The sequence below is a fragment of the Aplidium turbinatum genome, chromosome 13, assembly GCF_918807975.1.
Source record: "Aplidium turbinatum chromosome 13, kaAplTurb1.1, whole genome shotgun sequence".
Lineage (NCBI taxonomy): Eukaryota > Metazoa > Chordata > Ascidiacea > Aplousobranchia > Polyclinidae > Aplidium > Aplidium turbinatum.
Genome location: NC_137484.1, coordinates 19,480,278 through 19,502,026, shown reverse-complemented (window position 1 = coordinate 19,502,026; position 21,749 = coordinate 19,480,278).

Below are 21,749 nucleotides of genomic sequence, written 5' to 3'. Positions count from 1 at the left end.
TTTTGCCAGGTGAGCTTTTTCTAAGGAGCCAAATTGAACAGGTTTGTTTTGGGGTGGTATGATGTCACAAAAAGTATATAAAACTTACAGTATGTGGAATAGTTTTACAATAAAACACTTTAAATAGATCACAATTTTTTTTTAAAGCAGCAGATCAGGTCATGTTTTTTATAAAAAAAAAAAAAAGGTCATGTTGTATCAAAATGACTAGTTTAATGTTTTGGTTGAAGTTGGCAAACTCGAGTTTCAGTCTCGCTGTAATAATGAGAGCTCACTGAACTGTGTAACTCTTTATATTGCACAAATGCTTATTCTAAAAAATGCACATCTTTACATTCCTATAGCTGTGCGTATCCGGTAGTTAGCAAACTCAGTGGCGGATCCAGGGGGCAATCGCTCCCACTAAAACAAAGAAAACAATGGTATTTAGGGTGTACTAACAAGGTTGGAGTAATGCAGACCTACACATTATGGTGTTCTGTTGAAATGCCCTGAGTCTTAAAAGATCAAAGTTTGTCTGAATAAGTACATCAGTTATGTTACTAATCACCTTGTTTTTATGATCTGCTCAATTGTATCTTTGTTTTTTACGTTTTTTTCTACATTTGTGCGGTCACACTGAACCGGTTTCCTGCAATTTTTTACCTTGCTGAATCTTCTTTGACAGCACAATTCATTTTTGAAAATGTCTTCGAAAACTCTTAAGGTAAAAAGATCAGGAAACTTGTCACTTTTTATTTTTTTTTCAATTCAATTTTAACATTACATCATAATTGGGGTTTCTTGAAAATTAATAAAGTGTTTGCGCAAACTCTCCAAATAGGCTATCATAATTGATAAGATGTAAAATGTAAACCAAGTGATTTGTGTAGTCGTACAAAAATTATTCGACAAGTAATGTGCAACCTAAGGGCGCTTGTCGTTTGGTTGAAAAGCTTTTGCCAGGCCAAGACTACCCAGGCAGCAAAAATGTACAACTCTGCATCGCCCCCACGTTGCCAAACGTCCAAAAAACCCATGCAACCCGGCTGCCCCCAGTAAGCCGGCACCACCAGTCCACGATCTAACTTCTACCCCTCGCCGCAACAAACCCACCAAGCCCAAACAATGTCATGGCAGAATAAGCAGGCTCAAAATGAAAGCAATGGGACCACGAATCCCCATCAAACCAATCAAAATGGTCCCACTGCGCCTAAGACGACAACCCCACCGCAAAGAAAGGAGCGCTCCCCCCGGCCACCAGCACAAGGCCGAGCACTCACCAGCACAGCGACTCGCCAATCACAACGGTGCAGCTTCCACACCAGCCACTTCAATTCTTGTCGATGTCAATTCTTGCTACAAAACGGCTGCTGAGAAACATATAGTTGAGATTGGATAGTGTAAATGGCTAGCGTGGAAGCCACACTGTTGTGGCCAGCGAACCGCAACAGCTCGCTGCACCAGTGAGTGCTCAGCCCCGCGCCGACAGCCCAACAAGACCATTTATTGATCAGCCCAGCGAGGACCCGCAGTCCCACCGCCCCCACCCCGAGCCCACCCACTCCGCCATGACATTGCCCAAGCCCGGCGAGTCCACCACAACGAAAGGTGGAAACCAAATCACAAACTGACAGAACCAGCCCACCAAAATGAACCAAGCCACATGACTCCCTCAAACGCCCAGCAACGCAAAAACGATGCAAAATTATACATTTCTGCAACCTGGGTAGTATTGGCCTGGTTTTATCCTCTGCTGAGAGTAAAAAAGAAACACAAATGATAAATATTGAAGAAATTGAGTCTCCTTCACAACTTAAGAATCGAACAACGCAAAACTGCTGAAACAAAACGTTTTGTTTGAGTGAAAGAATCATTGTAAGCAAACAATGCCAAAAGGTGCGCGCATGAAGTCATGGGAGTGTGAGGTATTAAAAATTTGAACAGGTTGTTATTTTTCTACATCAATGTGACGTTAGTTACTACTTTAAAAAATCTATATCTTTGCTTCTGCAGAAAATCCGCAGCAAACGCCTTTTTTTACATGTTTAGTATCGGCCACAGTATCGGCCAAATTTTGCCGATACCGATGCAGATACTCAAAAACTGGCCGATATCACCGATACCGATATATCGGTACATCTCTAGTTAGGGTAAAGGTTAGCGGAAACTGCTATCAGCGAGGGTTAGAGCATAGATTACTGTACTCTATGTTAGAGTTAAGGTTAGGGTAAAGTTTAGTGGAAACTGCGGTCAGTGAAGGTTAGGGTTAGAGCATAGAAGATTAGTCTATGGTTAGGGTTAGCGGAAAAATGTAAGCGGAAACTGCGATCAGCGACTTCCGCTTTTTTTAATTTTTTCTCTTGATCTTTTCAGGGTACAAACTGAGGGTACGAACTGTTCAGGGTACGAACTGTTCAGGGTACGAACTGTTCAGGGTACGAACTACCGGTAGGTTGCATCCATAAAATTTAAGTGGCAAGTGTTGCGGATTATAGTTTTATTTAAAATTTGTCAAAAGTAAGTCAGGTTGCATTTTGTACCTCGCACTTACCCAAGAATAACTTTTTTAGGCAGAAAGAGGAAAAGTTATTCTTCCAGAATGACAGTGGGTGTTTTATCTGTCTATGGCTGTTTATAACTGTATCATACTACTATTCTCGCAACAGACAAAATAAAGGTCGTTCTCTCTCTCTTCCCTCTAATTCTTCTTGCGGGGTAGGGTTGCTAATCCTCACACCCGTTGGTCGACGTTGCCTTACATGCGAGAGTGGGAGCTCCCGATGTTAGGGTGCTCAGCGAAGGCAAGTCGACCCTTGTGTTCTATCAGAAACAACTTAGGCTTGAAGTACGTAACAAAGTAAAGCAAAATCCCGAAAACGGATTTAGCTAACTTCGTGCCACATCTTCTTGCTGGATCTACCCCTGAGCCTATTGGAGTAAGTTTTGACATTGTTCTACAAATTAACGCTACAAAGACTAGGTAATAACGAGGCAACTGAAAATGGGTCCTTTCTGTTGAGTCTGTACTGGCCATGTCAAACGAATCAACCTCTTTGAAGCACAGATTCTGTACTTTGCCCTTTTCTGTCGAACAGGCTACATGATGACTGCTCAATGTTCATCCACATCAATATTGGAAGTAAGAACTGGCAAATTCAATCCACAACACTTTTCAATTGGCTGTCATTCATTACTACATGTGTGCTTCTCTTTGTTTTATTTTTTGCTGTTTGTTTTTTGGGTTTTGTAGGGTAACACTAAAAGGCGGAAATGCGGAAGCGCGGAAATAAGCCGAAATAACTTTAGAATTAAAATAGTCAAAGTATTTAATGATCTCACAATTGCTTCTAAATAATATCTTTCAATGATATTTCAACATAAGAAAATGCTCGGTATTGAGTTGTGGCTAAAAATCGCATTTCCGCCTTTTCCTATTTCAATAAATTCCATTAAATTTCGAAATTTACTCCAATAACTGTGGAATTAAAACAGTCAAAGTATTTAATGACTTCACAATTGCTTCTAAACAATATCTTTCAATGATATTTAAACATAAAAGTAGGTTCGGTGTGAGTTGTTGTTAAAAATCGCATTTCCGCCTTTTTCCATGTTGCAACATTTCATTCTTTCATGATGAAGTTATCGCTATGTTAAACAATATGGACGCCAAGATCGTAGTTCCGCGTTTTCTACATCGGCATTAAATCGCTACTTCTGCGGACAATACGCCATTTCATGCCCGGCTTATTTCCGCCTTTTAGTGTTGTCCGGTTTTGTACAGACATACCGTAGCCTACTACATGATTTTCTACTCTGGCAAGTTTTAATTAACCTTTCAAGGTTTTGCCACCTTTTCCCGTTCATTGCCTTGCTGGTAGGTCTACATCGACTATTGTAGTTAGTGTAGTACCTTTTTCGTCCCTGACGCGTTAATGACGAAAAATAAAATGAATGAATTCTTTCATTCCTTCGCAAGTTGTGGACAGTCAACTTGTCATGCACAGAAGTGTTGCCATACCCTGACAAATAAATTACTCCGCAGCCGGTCTGCAAATTTCACAATCGCAAGTTCACTTCACCAGCATTTTTTACTACAAATCGGTTTCTTATGCACTTTTGCGAAATTTAAGCTGATATTTAAAAAAGTTTTGACCGTATTTTCAAGTTTTTTTCCGCCACTGTTTGCATTATTCCTGAAAAAAATCTTGCCCACTGAAACGCTAATTCTGGAAAGTTTTTCTGTGCAAGTCTCATTTCCTTTCGCTTTCCTTTTTTATGAACCTTGAAATTTTTCCAACTCTAAATTGTTTCCCCTATTCACCGACGTACCCACGGGAGGCTTGGAGGGCGTTTGCCCTAAAAAATCAAATTTTGCCTTCCTCAATCAATAAGCTTTTTAGATTAATTAAACTTTTATGCTTGTTTCGTTAACCAAGTTTCGGCTTTGAATGAAAATGTATCATTGTGTGTGAGCTATGTTTAAGTAGGTAGGCTACCTTATTGTACTGATAACGTGTGTTAGTTTAAATTAACAATTCATCACACGCCATGTAACATGCGATAGTTTTTGAGCCGGACGCGTTATCACTAATATTGATTCAAGACTTTGCTACACTCCAGGATATTTATGCATTGACTGATCCGTCCAAATAGTTCAGTTGGTTAAGCGGTTAATTGGTTCAGTTGGTTAAGCGGCCGACTCTGTGCAAGAAGAAACCTCAAGATCAAGCAGCGTTGGTTCGGCTTACAGAGTCTTACACTTGCTGTTGCTTCTCTGGGCAAGAAACTTAACGATAATTGCCTCTACCTAGTGATCGATTTCGAGTAATGGGTAGTATCAAATTTAAGTCATAAGTAAAGTAGACAACCGGAAACAGACATTGCCGTCGGCTGCAGCGTGGGTCAGGTGTATGTCGGAAGGCGTACACCGATGCATAGCGCTCAAGTCCGCTTTCCCGCAATGCAGGATAAAGATAAACAAACAAACAAACAAGTCTTAGTAAAAAATTTATGGTAAAAAGCAAGGCAATTTTAAAACAGCTCTCCATTCCGCGACACCTAGTGGATGTAATAACTCACAGACAGAGACTAGTGGCAAGCCCGCAACCAGGGGGGGCATTTGCCCCCCCCGAAATTTTTTGAAAAAATTTTAAGTGATGAAAGTCTAGCAAGTGCGATTGATGCGGTGTCAACAATAGAATTCCAAAAAGAGTTTTATTCAAACATGGTGCTGGTTTAGGATCGGCCGCCTTGGTTAGTGACGTCACAAAAATCTGTGACGTCATGCAAAAAAACGCAACTACTTTTAGGAAGGGTGCAAAAACGCGAAATAGAAGTAAAAGCGGAATGTTGATTTTTAAATATTTGTAGGCATTATTATTGATCTAGCGCTAACTTAAACTGTTACTATTTTGTACCAATTCTCAGCAATTCATTTTTACAATAAAAATACTTGCTTTATTAACGTAACAACTTTCACGTTTATATGTTATCTACAAAACGAGCAATCGTGGTTCAGTATAAGCCGCCCACAGTTTGCTGTGATCGATGAATACTGCCTCCACCAAATATGCTGTAGCTTTCTCATTTCTGCTCGGATTTTAACAATTTTACTATCGTTGGATGGCATTATGCTTCATCTACCCAAATGGATTAATTGCCAATCTAAAGTAGGCACTATATTTATGTAGCGCTAACTTAAACTTTACTATATTGTAACAATTCTCAGCAATTCAATTTTTACAATAAAAATACCAAACCAACACAAATTAAAAGAGTATGTCTTGTTTTATTAACCTAACAACTTTCACGTTTATATGTTATCTACAAAACGAGAAATCGTTGTTCAAACGTAACCGCTCAACGAAGCGTTTTTCCAATGCATTTTTCAAGGCGATTCGATCATGGTTCAGTATAAGCCGCCCACAGTTTGCTGTGATCGATAATTACTGCCTCCACCAAATATGCTGTAGCTTTCTCATTTCTGCTCGGATTCTAACAATTTTACTGTTGTTGGATGGCATTATGCTTCATCTACTCGAATGGATTAATTGCCAATCTAAAGTAGGCATTACATTTATGTAGCGCTAACTTAAACTTTACTATTTTGTACCAATTCTCAGCAATTCATTTTTTACAATAAAAATACCAAACCAACACAAATTAAAAGAGTATGTCTTGCTTTAGTCAAATGTTAACTTTCACATTTATATCTAATCCACAAAACGAGCAATCGTTGTTCAAACGTAACCGCTCGACGAAGCTTTTTACCAAAACAATGCAAACACAAAGCGATCAGTTTCCAGTATTCATTACAAGCCGCCCACAGTTTGCTGTGATCGATGAATACTGCCTCCACCAAATGTGCTGTAGCTTTCACATTTATGCTCGGATTTGAGAAATTTTACCATCGTTGGAAAGCACGATACTGCATCTATCCGAATTCATCAGTTGCAAGTTGAAAGTAGGCATTATATTGATCTAGCGCTAACTTAAACTTTACTATTTTGTACCAATTCTCAGCAATTCATTTTTTACAATAAAAATACCAAACCAACACAAATTAAAAGAGTATGTCTTGGTTTATTCATATGTTAACTTTCACATTTATATCTAATCCACAAAACGAGCAATCGTTGTTCAAACGTAACCACTCGAAGAAGCTTTTTTCCAATGCATTTTTCAAGGCGATTCGATCGTGGTCCAGTATAAGCCGCCCACAGTTTGATGTGATCGGTGAATAGTGCCTCCACCAAATATGCTGTAGCTTTCTCATTTCTGCTCGGATTCTAACAATTTTACTATCGTTGGATGGCATTATGCTTCATCTATACGAATCAGTTAATCCTAATTCACAAATAAACACTGGAGCCAATAACTGATGGTTTAAACTTTACTATTTTGTACCAATTCTCAGCAATTCATTTTTTACAATAAAAATACCAAACTAACACAAATTAAAAGAGTATGTCTTGCTTTATTCATATGTTAACTTTCACATTTATATCTAATCCACAAAACGAGCAATCGTTGTTCAAACGTAACCGCTCGACGAAGCTTTTTACCAAAACAATGCAAACACAAAGCGATCAGTTTCGAGTGTTCATTACAAGCCGCCCACAGTTTGATGCGATCGGTGAATACTGCCTCCACCAAATGTGCTGTAGCTTTCTCATTTCTGCTCGGATTCTAACAATTTTACTATCGTTGGATGGCATTATGCTTCATCTACCCGAATAGATTAATTGCCAATCTAAAGTAGGCATTATATTTATGTAGCGCTAACTTAAACTTTACTATTTTGTACCAATTCTCAGCAATTCAATTTTTACAATAAAAATACCAAACCAACACAAATTAAAAGAGTATGTCTTGGTTTATTAACCTAACAACTTTCACGTTTATATGTTATCTACAAAACGAGAAATCGTTGTTCAAACGTAACCGCTCGACGAAGCTTTTTTCCAATGCATTTTTCAAGGCGATTCGATCGTGGTTCAGTATAAGCCGCCCACAGTTTGCTGTGATCGATGAATACTGCCTCCACCAAATATGCTGTAGCTTTCTCATTTCTGCTCGGATTTTAACAATTTTACTATCGTTGGATGGCATTATGCTTCATCTACTTGAATGGATTAATTACCAATCTAAAGTAGGCATTACATTTATGTAGCGCTAACTTAAACTTTACTATTTTGTACCAATTCTCAGCAATTCATTTATTACAATAAAAATACCAAACTAACACAAATTAAAAAGAGTATGTCTTGGTTTATTCAAATGTTAACTTTCACATTTATATCTAATCCACAAAACGAGCAATCGTTGTTCAAACGTAACCGCTCGACGAAGCTTTTTACCAAAACATTGCAAACACAAAGCGATCAGTTTCCAGTGTTCATTACAAGCCGCCCACAGTTTGCTGTGATCGATGAATACTGCCTCCACCAAATGTGCTGTAGCTTTCTCATTTCTGCTCGGATTTGAGAAATTTTACCATCGTTGGAATGCACGATACTGCATCTATCCGAATTCATTGGTTGCAAGTTTTAAGTATGCATTATATTGATCTAGCGCTAACTTAAACTTTACTATTTTGTACCAATTCTCAGCAATTCAATTTTTACAATAAAAATACCAAACCAACACAAGGGTCATTCCATGTCAACTCAACAGGTTTTTGGAAAAGTGCAAGCTCGACCCTCTTAGATTTTTTTGAAATTCACACTAAAGTTTCATATTGATGTATAATGAACACAAACAAAATTTCAGCTCATTATCTCAAGACGTTTAGAAATTACAGCCCTTCAAAGTCACCAAGGTCCCTCACAATGCGTTCGCATGTAAATTTTCCTCCATGTTTGGGTCTTCACAACTTTTCATGTAAAGCATTTACAAATCTGAAATTTGGTATTCTGATTAAGAAGCAGCCCTAGTTTTCATATCTACCATCGAAATTGCTAATTTCAAATTAGTTTTAGATACAGAACCTTTCAAAAATTGAAATTTTTTACATTTGAAAAAATTACATCAATTTTTGATGTCCGCTATCTCCCAAACCAATAGTCCCAGAACTACCATTTTGCATATTATTATTCTATACTAGTTGGTAATTAACCCCCATGAGACTTACACTAAAAAAATGTGAAATTATTGAAGTTTGGAGGGTGCAAAGATGAAGCGCGAGCAAAAAAGCGCAAAATGCGCCATCTTGTGGTTAATATTTGACCCTGTAGACAGTCATTCAGGAAGTTGAAACTTTCAGAAAAAAATCTTCTTTGCCTAAGCTATAAACAGTTCAAGTTTCAAATATGTAACCCAACTCCTTCAATAGTAAATGCAGCTGTGAAATCATGAGTTTGACCATCACATGCAAAAGTCTTGGGGGTGTGAGGTAGTGTGGCTTACTTGGCAAACATGAAAATGTTTTGAATTTTGCTGAGGACACCCTTTTAAATTGTGAAGTTGTCAGAAAAAATAACTCCTTCAAAACATTTTTGAATTTGAAATTGATTTAGGGGTGGCCCTCTCCCCCTGAAGTTCTGCGCCCTCCCCCAAAATACCAAATCTTCATATCTCAAAAACTGCTGGAGCTAGAGATACAGTTTTTGTGTCAAAAGATGCAGAAAACATGATTTCCTATCTGCTTTCTGAACAATGATTGTGCCTATCTTGAGTAGAAAAGCAGTTATTTCAAAAAACTTGTTTCGGGTATTCCAGCACAAAGCAGCGCTGAACAAGTATTTTGGTCCAAGTTATTCAATGCACAAAGTTCATAAACTAACTTGTATAGCTGGTTAGTTTCAAGGTAAAAATGAAACTAAACAAACAAGCAAGCAAACAAAGAAAAAAAAACAAATGAATCAGCAATAGGTAGTAGCAGCATCACATCAGAAGATGCTCTCACAACTCACGAATGAGTACTGGGTTCCATTCCGGGATATTTTGTGTATAATAAGTCCTCTACAGTTGCAAGGGCACGGTGGCAGACAGTACAGATTAAACACAATGGACTATGATCGAATTATGATTATTTTGCCATCACACTGCAAATGAATTGTAATGACTTGCCACAATCTTTTGTGTCCGTTACTTTGCTTCCAGTGTTTAAGTCTTATGTAAGATGTTCTGACTTGCAAATCTCAGTGTTAACTTTTTTTTTTATTCCTGGCCGGGGATGTCCTGTGACAAATATATCCTGTACACTTATGGAGTTATATTATTTTGCTGTGCAATATTCTTTGCCTCATACTGTTGAATGTGCTTTGCTAACTACAGTATTATACCATACTTGCTTTGTTGTGTTAGTGCTGCTTTATTTTACTGTTACCAACTCAATGTGCTATAGAGCAAGGCATTTAAAGATAATTATGCTGAAACACGGAAAAGCCATCTACCCGTTGTGATGGTTATGCATGCTATGATCTTAAAAAGTCAACAGTAAATAGCAGAGATTCACAAAAACATGAAACAATACAACTCTCCTGTTTTGACTTAGTTATAGCTGCGAGTTGTGACCTATTACTGATTCATTTGACTTTTTTTTCTTTGTTTGCTTGCTTGTTTGTTTAGTTTCATTTTTATCTTGAAACTAACCAGTTATATACAAGTTAGTTTATGAACTTTGTGCATTGAATAACTTGGACCAAAATACTTGTTCAGCGCTGCTTTGTGCTGGAATACCCGAAACAAGTTTTTTGAAATAACTGCTTTTCTACTCAAGATAGGCACAATCATTGTTCAGAAAGCAGATAGGAAATCATGTTTTCTGCATCTTTTGACACAAAAACTGTATCTCTAGCTCCAGCAGTTTTTGAGATATGAAGATTTGGTATTTTGGGGGAGGGCGCAGAACTTCAGGGGAAGAGGGCCACCCCTAAATCAATTTCAAATTCAAAAATGTTTTGAAGGAGTTATTTTTTCTGACAACTTCACAATTTAAAAGGGTGTCCTCAGCAAAATTCAAAACATTTTCATGTTTGCCAAGTAAGCCACACTACCTCACACCCCCAAGACTTTTGCATGTGATGGTCAAACTCATGATTTCACAGCTGCATTTACTATTGAAGGAGTTGGGTTACATATTTGAAACTTGAACTGTTTATAGCTTAGGCAAAGAAGATTTTTTTCTGAAAGTTTCAACTTCCTGAATGACTGTCCACAGGGTCAAATATTAACCACAAGATGGCGCATTTTGCGCTTTTTTGCTCGCGCTTCATCTTTGCACCCTCCAAACTTCAATAATTTCACATTTTTTTAGTGTAAGTCTCATGGGGGTTAATTACCAACTAGTATAGAATAATAATATGCAAAATGGTAGTTCTGGGACTATTGGTTTGGGAGATAGCGGACATCAAAAATTGATGTAATTTTTTCAAATGTAAAAAATTTCAATTTTTGAAAGGTTCTGTATCTAAAACTAATTTGAAATTAGCAATTTCGATGGTAGATATGAAAACTAGGACTGCTTCTTAATCAGAATACCAAATTTCAGATTTGTAAATGCTTTACATGAAAAGTTGTGAAGACCCAAACATGGAGGAAAATTTACATGCGAACGCATTTTGAGGGACCTTGGTGACTTTGAAGGGCTGTAATTTCTAAACGTCTTGAGATAATGAGCTGAAATATTTTTTGTGTTCATTATACATCAATATGAAACTTTAGTGTGAATTTCAAGAAAATCTAAGAGGGTCGAGCTTGCACACCCTGTTGAGTTGACATGGAATGACCCACAAATTAAAAGAGTATGTCTTGTTTTATTAACCTAACAACTTTCACGTTTATATGTTATCCACAAAACGAGAAATCGTTGTTCAAACGTAACCGCTCGACGAAGCGTTTTTCCAATGCATTTTTCAAGGCGATTCGATCGTGGTTCAGTATAAGCCGCCCACAGTTTGCTGTGATCGATGAATACTGCCTCCACCAAATATGCTGTAGCTTTCTCATTTCTGCTCGGATTCTAACAATTTTACTATCGTTGGATGGCATTAGGCTTCATCTACAGTCAGTCAGCCGCGCAGCGGCTGAATCGGCGGCTGGAGTCCAAAGGGGGTCTGGGGGTAGTACACACGGGGTAGTCAACGGTACTACACAGAAAGCTCAAACTTGATGAAAATGGCAGTTAATTGGTTTAAATTTTTTCTACTTGGGTTGAAATTAGACTTGTTTGAGCCTTTAAATAGGGGTGGGGTATATCAAAATGTCATATGATGGGTCAGAACGGGGGGAGGGGGTTAGCTGAAACTGTCAGATAAGGGGAGAGAGGGTCCAAAATCAAGAGCGAATCCGCAGAAGTAAGTTACTGTTCCGATCAATGAACCAACAAAAGATATGAAACACTTCAGAACATAAACAATAAGTTAGTCCTCCCGACCTCGAATACCTTTTGAACATTCTCTGCGATTCGCAATGACAATTTACATTTTAATGCGATGGCTGCGCTTGGCAAATATATCAATGACTGCATCATGCTCGAGTACAATATCCTTGTTTAAATACATCTGAGCTAGAGCATCCAAACGTGGCTCGGTCATGGTCGTGCGGTAATAATTTTGCAGGTAGGCTGCTTTATTGAACTGAAACATCGCTCATTGGAGGCAGTTGTAACTGGAAGCGTAGCAAAGATTCGAAGTAATAATTTATGGATAATCGGATAAGTGCCGAGTTGTTCAGCCGCTTGATACGCATCCACAAGAGTCGCAGGTCGTTTATCCACAGAAACTGCAAGCCAATTCGCTCTCCATCTTCGCAATTCAATAGTAGCTGCAAAGCAATTGCTTGGTTCAACATCCAGCATTCCATGGTAGAAGTCGAAAATCTCGTCGATCGTGCAGTCCTCATCTTCAAGTATCAATGAAGGCAGAAATGTGCTGACTTTAAAAGCTGAGCAGTGCTCATTGAATCTATCGTGAATTTGTGCCATGCAATTGTCAAGAAAAGGAAGAAAAACTGTTGATAAATTACATTGCAAAAAGTATACCCCGCCCCCCGCGCTAGGATGAATCATCCAAGCAATTATTGCGCTACAACTTTTTTTTTTGCAAAATTTGTATTTTATTTTTTTACCTGATCATTAGGGGGAGGCCATCGCCCTTTATTCTCCCCCCTAAATACGCTACTGCCTTGGACAATGGACATGCAACCAATTGATTCGGGTAGATGCAGTATCGTGCTTTCCAACGTCAGTAAAATTGTCAAAAAAGCTTCATCGAGCGGCTACGTTTCAACAACGATTTCTCGTTTCGTGGATTAGATATAAATGTGAAAGTTAACATATGAATAATCCAAGACATACTCTTTTAACTTGTGTTGTTGATTTGGTATTTTTATTGTAAAAAATGAATTGCTGAGAATTGGTACAAAATAGTAAAGTTTAAGTTAGCGCTACATAAATGTAATGCCTACTTTAGATTAACAATTAATCCATTCGAGTAGATGAAGCATAATGCCATCCAACGATAGTAAAATTGTTAGAATCCGAGCAGAAATGAGAAAGCTACAGCATGTTTGGTGGAGGCACTATCACCGATCGCATCAAACTGTGGGCGGCTTGTAATGAACACTCGAAACTGATCGCTTTGTGTTTGCATTGTTTTGGTAAAAAGCTTCGTCGAGCGGTTACGTTTGAACAACGATTTCTCGTTTTTTAGATAACATATAAACGTGAAAGTTGTTAGGTGAATAAAGCAAAACATACTCTTTTAATTTGTGTTGATTTGGTATTTTTATTGTAAAAAATGAATTGCTGAGAATTAGTAAAAAATAGTAAAGTTTAAGTTAGCGCTACATAAATATAATGCCTACTTTAGACTGGCAATTAATCCATTCGGGTAGATGAAACATAATGCCATCCAACGATAGTAAAATTGTTAAAATCCGAGCAGAAATGAGAAAGCTACAGCACATTTGGTGGAGGCAGTATTCATCGATCACGTGAAACTGTGGGCGGCTTATATTGAACCACGATCGAATCGCCTTGAAAAATGCATTGAAAAAAAGCTTCGTCGAGCGGTTACGTTTGAACAACGATTGCTCGTTTTGTGGATTAAATATAAATGTGAAAGTTAACATATGAATAATCCAAGACATACTCTTTTAATTTGTGTTGGTTTGGTATTTTTATTGTAAAAAATGAATTGCTGAGAATTGGTACAAAATAGTAAAGTTTAAGTTAGCGCTACATAAATGTAATGCCTATTTTAGATTGGCAATTAATCCATTCGAGTAGATGAAGCATAATGCCATCCAACGATAGTACAATTGTTAGAATCCGAGCAGAAATGAGAAAGCTACAGCATATTTGGTGGAGGCAGTATTCATCGATCACAGCAAACTGTGGGCGGCTTATACTGAACCACGATCGAATCGCCTTGAAAAATGTATTGGAAAAAAGCTTCGTCGAGCGGTTACGTTTGAACAATGATTTCTCGTTTTGTAGATAACATATAAACGTGAAAGTTGTTAGGGTAATAAAGCAAGGCATACTCATTTAATTTGTGTTGATTTGGTATTTTTATTGTAAAAATTGAATTGCTGAGAATTGGTACAAAATAGTAAAGTTAAGTTAGCGCTACATAAATGTATTGCCTACTTTAGACTGCCAATTAATGCATTCAGGTAGATGAGGCATCATGCTTTCCAACGATAGGAATATTGTTAAAATCCGAGCAGAAATGAGAAAGCTACAGCATACTTGGTGGAGGCAGTATTCACCGATCACATGAAACTGTGGGCAGCTAACAATGAACACTCGAAATTGATCGCTTAGTGTTTGCATTGTTTTGGTAAAAAGCTTCGTCGAGCGGTTACGTTTGAACAACGATTTCTCATTTTTTAGATAACATATAAACGTGAAAGTTGTTAGGTGAATAAACCAAGACATACTCTTTTAATTTGTGTTGGTTTGGTATTTTTATTATAAAAAATGAATTGCTGAGAATTGGTACAAAATAGTAAAGTTTAAGTTAGCGCTACATAAATGTAATGCCTACTTTAAACTGGCAATTAATCCATTCGGGTAGGTGAGGCATCATGCTTTCCAACGATAGTAATATTGTCAAAATCCGAGCATAAATGTGAAAGCTACAGCATATTTGGTGGATGCAATATTGATCGATCACATAAAACTGTGGGCGGCTTATACTGAACCACGATCGAATCGCCTTGAAAAATGCATTGGAAAAAAGCTTCGTCGAGCGGTTACGTTTGAACAACGATTGTTCGTTTTGTGGATTAGATATAAATGTGAAAGTTAACATATGAATAAACCAAGACATACTCTTTTAATTTGTGTTGGTTTGATATTTTTATTGTAAAAAATGAATTGCTGAGAATTGGTACAAAATAGTAAAGTTTAAGTTAGCACTACATAAATGTAATGCCTACTTTAGATTGGCAATTAATGCATTCGAGTAGATGAAGCATAATGCCATCCAACGATAGTAAAATTGTTAGAATCCGAGCAGAAATGAGAAAGCTACAGCATATTTGGTGGAGGCAGTATTCATCGATCACAGCAAACTGTGGGCGGCTTATACTGAACCACGATCGAATCGCCTTGAAAAATGCATTGGAAAAAAGCTTTGTCAAGCGGTTACGTTTGAACAACGATTTCTCGTTTTGTAGATAACATATAAACGTGAAAGTTGTTAGGTTAATAAAACAAGACATACTCTTTTAATTTGTGTTGGTTTGGTAATTTTATTGTAAAAATTGAATTGCTGAGAATTGGTACAAAATAGTAAAGTTTAAGTTAGCGCTACATAAATATAATGCCTACTTTAGACTGGCAATTAATCCATTCGGGTAGATGAAACATAATGCCATCCAACGATAGAAAAATTGTTAAAATCCGAGCAGAAATGAGAAAGCTACAGCATATTTGGTGGAGGCAGTATTCATTGATCACGTGAAACTGTGGGCGGCTTATATTGAACCACGATCGAATCGCCTTGAAAAATGCATTGAAAAAAAGCTTCGTCGAGCGGTTACGTTTGAACAACGATTGCTCGTTTTGTGGATTAAATATAAATGTGAAAGTTAACATATGAATAATCCAAGACATACTCCTTTAATTTGTGTTGGTTTGGTATTTTTATTGTAAAAAATGAATTGCTGAGAATTGGTACAAAATAGTAAAGTTTAAGTTAGCACTACATAAATGTAATGCCTATTTTAGATTGGCAATTAATCCATTCGAGTAGATGAAGCATAATGCCATCCAACGATAGTACAATTGTTAAAATCCGAGCCGAAATGAGAAAGCTACAGCATATTTGGTGGAGGCAGTATTCATCGATCACAGCAAACTGTGGGCGGCTTATACTGAACCACGATCGAATCGCCTTGAAAAATGCATTGGAAAAAAGCTTCGTCAAGCGGTTACGTTTGAACAACGATTTCTCGTTTTGTAGATAACATATAAACGTGAAAGTTGTTAGGTTAATAAAACAAGACATACTCTTTTAATTTGTGTTGGTTTGGTATTTTTATTGTAAAAATTGAATTGCTGAGAATTGGTACAAAATAGTAAAGTTTAAGTTACCCGCTACATAAATATAATGCCTACTTTAGATTGGCAATTAATCCATTCGGGTAGATGAAGCATAATGCCATCCAACGATAGTAAAATTGTTAAAATCCGAGCAGAAATGAGAAAGCTACAGCACATTTGGTGGAGGCAGTATTCATCGATCACAGCAAACTGTGGGCGGCTTATACTGAACCACGATTGCTCGTTTTGTAGATAACATATAAACGTGAAAGTTGTTACGTTAATAAAGCAAGTATTTTTATTGTAAAAATGAATTGGTACAAAATAGTAACAGTTTAAGTTAGCGCTAGATCAATAATACTGCCTACAAATATTTAAAAATCAATAGGCATTCCGCTTTTACTTCTATTCCGCGTTTTTACACCCTTCCTAAAAGTAGTTGCGTTTTTTTGCATGACGTCACAGATTTTTGTGACGTCACTAACCAAGGCGGCCGATCCTAAACCAGCACCCAATTATAATGATGCTGGGGGCCAGTCTATCGAATAACACATGAATTTATATGAACAATTTATTTAATGGAAAAATACACGCAATCAAGTTACACATTGAGTTTCAGATATCTTGAAGCTCAGTTTTGTAACAAGCTCAATGTCTTTCTTGTAACCGTGAAATACCTCTTGTTGTTTGCTCAAAGACTTTTTCAACTGCTGCATTTTGTCAACCGTAATTGACCCACAATGCTATCATAATTAGCAGAGTGTTTTGCACAGTAGTGTCGCTTGATATTGTAGGCTACTCTTTCATTACTGCTATAGTGTTTTGACAAATCAGGCAAACAACATCCTGATTGTGTTGAACAACGAAGTAATTTATACACCACTCATTGTTGAACTTCCGCCTTTCATAATCAACCTTCCTTTTCTTACTTGTGGACATTTTTACTATGCTAAGCTTTTTGTAGAATAAATATTAATATATTCACCACACTGCACCCATAAAGTAAGATTTATGTTACTGAATCATTGCCAGAAAAACAAGACCACCGTCATTCTGGCAGAATAGTTTTTCCGCTTTCCGCCTAAAAAAGTCATCCGTGAATAAGTGCGAGGCATAAAATGCGACCTGACATACCTTCGAAAAACCTTAAATAAAACAAAAACTCGCAACACGTGCCACTTAAATTTTACATGCATCGGATTCAGTATTAAATTACCTTTCCAGGGATGTGCACCAATAGGTGGGCATTTGGAAGGAACTCCCAGCAGAACGCTTCAAAGATGGAGGATATATTTACGATAAACATTAAAACAATACGATTTTTGCATAATAGACACCACTTCAAACATCTTCAAATAGAACTATAATCCGCAACACGTGCCACTTAAATTTTGCATGCATCGGATTCAGTATTAAATTACCTTTCCAGGGATGTGCACCAATAGGTGGGCATTTGGAAGGAACTCCCAGCAGAACGCTTCAAAGATGGAAGATATATTTATGATAAACATTAAAACAATATGATTTTTGCATAATTGACACCTCTTCAAACATCTTGAAATAAAACTTTAATCCGCAACACGTGCCACTTAAATTTTGCATGCATCAGATTTAGTATTAAATTACCTTTCCAGGGATGTGCATCAATAGGTGGGCATTTGGAAGGAACTCCCAGCAGAACGCTCCAAAGATGGAGGATATATTTACGATAAACATTAAAACAATACGATTTTTGCATAATAGACACCACTTCAAACATCTTCAAATAGAACTATAATCCGCAACACGTGCCACTTAAATTTTGCATGCATCGGATTCAGTATTAAATTACCTTTCCAGGGATGTGCACCAATAGGTGGGCATTTGGAAGGAACTCCCAGCAGAACGCTTCAAAGATGGAGGATATATTTACAATAAACATTAAAACAATACGATTTTTGCATAATTGACACCACTTCAAACATCTTCAAATAGAACTATAATTCGCAACACGTGCCACTTAAATTTTGCATGCATCGGATTCAGTATTAAATTACCTTTCCAGGGATGTGCATCAATAGGTGGGCATTTGGAAGGAACTCCCAGCAGAACGCTCCAAAGATGGAGGATATATTTACAATAAACATTAAAATAATACGATTTTTGCATAATAGACACCACTTCAAACATCTTCGAATAGAACTATAATCCGCAACACGTGCCACTTAAATTTTGCATGCATCGGATTCAGTATTAAATTACCTTTCCAGGGATGTGCACCAATAGGTGGGCATTTGGAAGGAACTCTCAGCAGAACGCTTTAAAGATGGAGGATATATTTACGATAAACATTAAAATAATACGATTTTTGCATAATTGACACCTCTTCAAACATCTTGAAATAAAACTTTAATCCGCAACACGTGCCACTTAAATTTTGCATGCATCGGAATCAGTATTAAATTACCTTTCCAGGGATGTGCACCAATAGGTGGGCATTTGGAAGGAACTCCCAGCAGAACGCTTCAAAGATGGAAGATATATTTACGATAAACATTAAAATAATACGATTTTTGCATAGTAGACACCACTTCAAACATCTCGAAATAAAACTTTAATCCGCAACACGTGCCACTTAAATTTTACATGCATCGGATTTAGTATTAAATTACCTTTCCAGGGATGTGCACCAATAGGTGGGCATTTGGAAGGAACTCCCAGCAGAACGCTCCAAAGATGGAGGATATATTTACGATAAACATTAAAATAATACGATTTTTGCATAATAGACACCACTTCAAACATCTTCGAATAGAACTATAATTCGCAACACGTGCCACTTAAATTTTGCATGCATCGGATTCAGTATTAAATTACCTTTCCAGGGATGTGCACCAACAGGTGGGCATTTGGAAGGAACTCCCAGCAGAACGCTTCAAAGATGGAGGATATATTTACGATAAACATTAAAACAATACGATTTTTGCATAATAGACACCACTTCAAACATCTTCAAATAGAACTATAATCCGCAACACGTGCCACTTAAATTTTGCATGCATCGGATTCAGTATTAAATTACCTTTCCAGGGATGTGCACCAATAGGTGGGCATTTGGAAGGAACTCCCAGCAGAACGCTTCAAAGATGGAGGATATATTTACGATAAACATTAAAACAATATGATTTTTGCATAATTGACACCTCTTCAAACATCTTGAAATAAAACTTTAATCCGCAACACGTGCCACTTAAATTTTGCATGCATCAGATTTAGTATTAAATTACCTTTCCAGGGATGTGCATCAATAGGTGGGCATTTGGAAGGAACTCCCAGCAGAACGCTTCAAAAATGGAGGATATATTTACGATAAACATTAAAACAATACGATTTTTGCATAATAGACACCACTTCAAACATCTTCAAATAGAACTATAATCCGCAACACGTGCCACTTAAATTTTGCATGCATCGGATTCAGTATTAAATTACCTTTCCAGGGATGTGCACCAATAGGTGGGCATTTGGAAGGAACTCCCAGCAGAACGCTTCAAAGATGGAGAATATATTTACGATAAACATTAAAATAATATGATTTTTGCATAATTGACACCACTTCAAACATCTTCAAATAGAACTATAATTCGCAACACGTGCCACTTAAATTTTGCATGCATCGGATTCAACATTAAATTACCTTTCCAGGGATGTGCATCAATAGGTGGGCATTTGGAAGGAACTCCCAGCAGAACGCTCCAAAGATGGAGGATATATTTACAATAAACATTAAAATAATACGATTTTTGCATAATAGACACCACTTCAAACATCTTCAAATAGAACTATAATCCGCAACACGTGCCACTTAAATTTTGCATGCATCAGATTTAGTATTAAATTACCTTTCCAGGGATGTGCATCAATAGGTGGGCATTTGGAAGGAACTCCCAGCAGAACGCTTCAAAGATGGAGAATATATTTACGATAAACATTAAAATAATATGATTTTTGCATAATTGACACCACTTCAAACATCTTCAAATAGAACTATAATTCGCAACACGTGCCACTTAAATTTTGCATGCATCGGATTCAGTATTAAATTACCTTTCCAGGGATGTGCACCAATAGGTGGGCATTTGGAAGGAACTCCCAGCAGAACGCTTCAAAGATGGAAGATATATTTACGATAAACATTAAAATAATACGATTTTTGCATAGTAGACACCACTTCAAACATCTCGAAATAAAACTTTAATCCGCAACACGTGCCACTTAAATTTTGCATGCATCGGATTTAGTATTAAATTACCTTTCCAGGGATGTGCACCAATAGGTGGGCATTTGGAAGGAACTCCCAGCAGAACGCTCCAAAGATGGAGGATATATTTACGATAAACATTAAAATAATACGATTTTTGCATAATAGACACCACTTCAAACATCTTCGAATAGAACTATAATCCGCAACACGTGCCACTTAAATTTTGCATGCATCGGATTCAGTATTAAATTACCTTTCCAGGGATGTGCACCAACAGGTGGGCATTTGAAAGGAACTCCCAGCAGAACGCTTCAAAGATGGAGGATATATTTACGATAAACATTAAAACAATACGATTTTTGCATAATAGACACCACTTCAACCATCTTCAAATAGAACTATAATCCGCAACACGTGCCACTTAAATTTTGCATGCATCGGATTCAGTATTAAATTACCTTTCCAGGGATGTGCACCAATAGGTGGGCATTTGGAAGGAACTCCCAGCAGAACGCTTCAAAGATGGAGGATATATTTACGATAAACATTAAAACAATACGATTTTTGCATAATTGACACCTCTTCAAACATCTTGAAATAAAACTTTAATCCGCAACACGTGCCACTTAAATTTTGCATGCATCAGATTTAGTATTAAATTACCTTTCCAGGGATGTGCATCAATAGGTGGGCATTTGGAAGGAACTCCCAGCAGAACGCTTCAAAAATGGAGGATATATTTACGATAAACATTAAAACAATACGATTTTTGCATAATAGACACCACTTCAAACATCTTCGAATAGAACTATAATCCGCAACACGTGCCACTTAAATTTTGCATGCATCGGATTCAGTATTAAATTACCTTTCCAGGGATGTGCACCAATAGGTGGGCATTTGGAAGGAACTCTCAGCAGAACGCTTTAAAGATGGAGGATATATTTACGATAAACATTAAAATAATATGATTTTTGCATAATTGACACCTCTTCAAACATCTTGAAATAAAACTTTAATCCGCAACACGTGCCACTTAAATTTTGCATGCATCGGAATCAGTATTAAATTACCTTTCCAGGGATGTGCACCAATAGGTGGGCATTTGGAAGGAACTCCCAGCAGAACGCTTCAAAGATGGAAGATATATTTACGATAAACATTAAAACAATATGATTTTTGCATAGTAGACACCACTTCAAACATCTCGAAATAAAACTTTAATTCGCAACACGTGCCACTTAAATTTTACATGCATCGGATTTAGTATTAAATTACCTTTCCAGGGATGTGCACCAATAGGTGGGCATTTGGAAGGAACTCCCAGCAGAACGCTCCAAAGATGGAGGATATATTTACGATAAACATTAAAATAATACGATTTTTGCATAATAGACACCACTTCAAACATCTTCGAATAGAACTATAATCCGCAATACGTGCCACTTAAATTTTGCATGCATCGGATTCAGTATTAAATTACCTTTCCAGGGATGTGCACCAACAGGTGGGCATTTGGAAGGAACT